The sequence below is a fragment of the Plasmodium inui genome, assembly GCF_000524495.1.
Source record: "Plasmodium inui San Antonio 1 unplaced genomic scaffold supercont1.39, whole genome shotgun sequence".
In the NCBI taxonomy this organism is placed as follows: Eukaryota; Apicomplexa; class Aconoidasida; order Haemosporida; family Plasmodiidae; genus Plasmodium; species Plasmodium inui.
The window spans coordinates 54,193-59,641 of NW_008481873.1; positions in this window are offsets into that span (position 1 = coordinate 54,193).

Here is a 5,449-nt window from a genome sequence, read left to right on the forward strand (position 1 = left end):
ACAAAAAATAATTTTTAGTGAAACTCCCTGTAAAAAAATATTATTTCGCGATTCATTTATTTATATGACAACAATACTATGAAATCGTTTTCAACTAGTATTTTTTCCGGTGAAACATAACTGTTTTCCCTGCCATACAATTAGATTACAGTGATTTATATTTTTTATTCATATTATTCACACACCGCAGCACATCTTTCGAGTATACGATGCTATCTGGTGCAATTACACATGCGAATAAATAAAATATATAATTAATTTAAATTTTTATGATAATAATTACTAATTATTCAGCTCACAAATGTACGCCCCGTAATTCACTTTCATTTTTGTTGAAATAGCCATATTTACGAGAAGGAAAAAAAATAATTAAGTCTGCACTACATAGCATACAGAAATCACTCCATTATCATCATTCATAAGAATTATTTACATATCCTCTTATAAAACCATTACACTCAAATGAAGTGCACAGAATGTGTGAACTCAACGGATGGTGTGCATTAAAGAATTTCACATTGTGTCCTCCTGTATTTATAAACTTCTTTTCATATTTGAAATTTAACCAGAACAGAAGTGTATTGCCCGAATAAATCAATTTATGCATAACCATAATTATAAAATAAATTTATACTAAAGGGAATGAAGTATTGACTTATAATGTACAGATAATACCATAATTCTGCTACGATATATCATAAAATGTCTTACGCTCTATTGTCTAATGTATGAGTTGCATTAATTATGCTAGAGCCACATAATAAAAAATAGCCATCACTGTCTATTGGTAACAATCAAATTTATAGTTGTCTTAAAAAAAAAAAAGAAATAAAGAAATAAATAGAGAAAAAAATCAAAGAATAAGGAAGAAAATGAAATGAATAAGAAAAGATAAGAATATTAGAACAAACAAAAAATTAAAAAAAGAAAGAAGAAGAAGAAATAAAATAAAGAGAGTAGTAATAAGAAAAACACAAACTAGCAGAAGAAAGAAGGAGAAAATTATAAAAAAATGCAGAAACGAAAAAAAAAGGAACCCCAATAATTCCTACAATAGCGCTCTCGTGAAAACAACTTATAACAATGTACACGTTAGATATCTATACCTAATTCTTTCATACTTCAGCGGCCCCATTACAGAGGGACACGATTAGCACATTTTTCAAATGATTGATTCTAATATCGATCTATTTCCCTCTTAAAGCTTCCGCAGATATGTATTAATTTTTCACTATTACCAGGCGATTCATGACTAAATGTAGTCGACTTTGGTTTGTACATCATCTACTTTACGAATTTCTACATTGCATGCGGGACTTCACAATGACTAAATAAACCTCCTCCCCAAGGAAACAAGACAATACAAGCTGTACTTCAAAAGATATGTAAATAACAGCGAACTCATATTACCTAGGGGGAAGGGGCAGGATTTCTGATTGTCGACTTAATTTTTATCTTAGGAGGTTCCAAACATCAGATGCAACATACACGCACCACATTACAGCTAAAGCTATTTTATATCTCCTGCAGATCTCACAACTATCCAGTTTTTGTACATTGGACAATAAGACTTCCGAGTTGACCATAAAGAGTATTATTAACAAATCCCTGCGTGTACTATATACCTCATATGCCCATTTTAGGACATAAGTAATATGGAAGCATATGGAACATACATTCACTCATAAAGTTAAATGTGCTTTCTGAACCTTGTTCATATATTCCCCCAAATGTATGCAAATCCCACATAAATATAGATGACTTGTTGTCTACAGTTATAACAATAATCTTCAAAGCACTCAGTCGTTTCACTTAGTGTACACACAGATATGTTATTCTAAACGGGAAGGTAATGAAAGCACTGGACAAATATTATATAACCTCTGCAGAACGGATTAATGAATAAACGTCTGATAAACTTCTCGGAAAACTGATGGACGCTGTATCAGACAATTATCATTTTGATGCTTAGGTAGCCTCATCTAAATATTACCATGGATTGGATACATGGAATGAGAAAGATTCTATGTTTTCACAGAATTATTCAAAATATAAATTTTCAGCAGACGAAGCCAATGCAATAGTACTTATTGTTCATTGTACCGTTCATACGACTACGACAATTTGCAATAAAATTCTGATTCAAACATAAATTATTATAAGAAATCAGCGCATACCTGAAATTTGATCATGGTTTCATGATCCACAGATTTCATTAATGAAATCAAACTGGAAATATAGAAATTTCAGGGATACTTATATGAGGGAGTTACCTAATCACTGGGTACATTTATGAATAATTTGGATTCAAATAACTCATAGGAAATAATAATATAGCTTCCAGAATCTTTCCCAATGACAGATGATTCTACTTCATATACAGTGAAACACGCTTGAGAAGGGACTGTTATATTCCTTGAACAGACTTTAGATTACTTCCTTTGTCACACAATATGGTCATGTTCACGTCTGTAATTATATTACACAGAAGATGTCATGGAGACAATACCATAGAGAGTTGTTCCCTTTCATTGTTCCATATACTTCTCATTATTCATACTATTGTTACAATGTTCTCAGGAAAATTTGGTCTCTTACACAATCACTACTGCATGTACAAAATGCTACACGTTTTCTTCATATGTGCACACTGTTAACGTTCTATAATTTAAGAAAAGAAACAGTGGCATCATAAGGCTTAACAGTTCCTGTTAATTGTTACTTCAGCTGCATGTATTGGCTATGGCGTTCAAGCTCTTAAATATGATTTGTAGAGACCTCATGTATTGGCAACAGAGTCATGAAATCTCTTTTTTTCTCATTTATATCTTCCTCTGGTACATAACTACCAAATAATTGAAAATCACTATTTCTTCTTATAAATATCCTCTTCCCATTAGAAGCCTCGTTATGAAATTTATTAACTTGTACCGACATGTAGATGTAATGATCACTCTAAGAAGCGATTGGCCTCTTCCTCATTTGGCCTATTTTACTATACTTTCCTCAGTTGGGGTCCAATCACAGTTAACACTACGGATAGAGATGCTTCATTTGCGGACACTTATGAGCATGTTTTTACTTTTTCAAATTACACACATCTCGTCATGCACTCCTCAAAAGAGAACACCATATTCTAACAAATTATAGTTACAATGCCTCCGGTGAAACGGTCCACTGTATAACTTCATATAACGGGACGAAATATTTGTGACTATTCCTTTGCAATCACTCTGCATCTATATTGGAAAGGACATTTTTATAGGAAAACTCAGCAGGAGGAGCTACATGTCAACAGCGTACTCTGTCTTCGCGTCTGGTCCAATTAATATAGAACATATCTGAATAGACTCCTTATAGCGTAAGCTGGAGAGAAATTCCCACATCCTTTCGAATGGTTTGCCAATCTGAGGATATATCCCGCTCAAAATTAAAAAGTAAAGATTCTTTATTTTCTCTTCCTTAATGCCTAATTCACTCATTAATCCTCACATATGTTCCCAAAACCTTATTCATGCTGCGATACGCATAATACAAAAGATAGAATGAGATTCTAATATAACTATAGAAACAGTGGTACTGACGCATACAACTTAAAATTGTATTATTACATATTACAATTACAAATGACAGACATGAAGGTCCATAATGGTGTCCATTAATACTTATGGTATTCCTTCTCTAAATCAAATGTATATTTATACAGCGCTTATGTCTTGTATCATAATACAACATTATGAATATCCTCTTTAATATGATTCCTTTCTTAGAGTAAAACCTATCTTCGAGTCACTACGAGAATTTCGCACTTTACTTTATACATATACCAACAACCTTTTCTCCTAATTTGAGCATCCTTCCTCACATTACGAAATAGCAGAGACTCCGTACAGTATGCATATTGACTTTGTCAGTTTCTTGTTTAGATAAGAAGCCTCATACTTCTCTAGAAGATATTTAGTGGAAAGAATGAAGACTCTTCTTATGCATAATAAAATCTCAGTACAGCATTGCATGATTGAACTAATTCATAAACATCTTTCATAAATAAATATAGGTACTTGCCTTAATAATTAGTTTAACGTGCTAAAATAAAATATATCAATAGAGGACTATGATATCCTTGATAATTACTAATAATCACATTTAAGCCGTATGCCACTATTCGTCATACCTAAGCAGCAGTTGCCCATATATAATTTTACGGATAATAGTTTATAGACAAAATAATTAACAGGTACTGGAGAGATTATACAAAATGGGGCTATGTCCTCTCATATACTATCATTATAGTGAGGAGTTCATTTTAGTAAAGCGAAAATACACAAGAAGATTCTTTCAACCCACTGATTTTCTCTTATATTGTTATCTGAACAGTAGAAGCGCCCATTTCTTTCCTTAGGGGGGCTGCATTCTTCTTCTAAATTTCTTTCTAATTTTCATAAAAGACTCTCTCAATCCGCATACAAATATATATACAAAGTGAAGATCGCACATTGACAACGAATAAAAAACATTTAAAATATCCTTATCAGAGATTGGGATGACATTTTCTTGCAAGTTAATAATAGACATGCTAACATCCATCTCGCGGCTAATTATCTGCTTTCTTGTTCGATGTAGTAGCAATAGGTTACTGATAGCTTTAGGATCTAACACATGAAGAATCCGCTGAATAATGTCTCCATAATGCGGGTATACAGTATGATATATCATAGTCAAAGATATAATTTTATGGAAAAAGCATGTTTATTCAGACTGCACACGACATTAATACAGAACCGTAATCTAACAATTCCAATATAAACGGTTGATTGTACGTAATGACATTATAATCGGTATATATTGTAAGTATAAGTAAAAAATCTCTCAATTTCGTTTGAACTATGGGAATACAACCAACTAATGAGCGCTATTTAGATCTGTGTACATGAAGAAACAAATAAATTAGAACCACAGTATTAATCTTTTCCTTTTATGACAAGGCTTCATAGCTCTGTCTCTAGAACAACAGTAAAGAGGTCTATACTATTTATTACCATTCCTTCCTTCGTATTTCACAGTGCTGATATAAAAATGATGAACTCCGTTTTGCATGATAGAACATACAATACCAACAGTCATAGTATGAATATATCACGCTTGTATCTGACTAGCAGTAATAAGCACGATATCTGTCCTTGCAACTCTTATTATCCTCAATTAAATCCAAAGGTTAATTTATTGGACGTCATATATACATATATTTTCTATGAGCACAGGAGGCTTCCACAACACCAGTGGAATTCATAACCGACAGCATATCTCCTCTAAGAGTGGATCCAACAGTTATGCAATACCCTCCTATGGCCGCCTGTACTCGGAAATCCATTGTAAGAATTCCTTGTAGAAGCAAGAAATCAAGTGATAAATACAAGTCCTTCAACATGTGTTGCCACATTTCAATAAA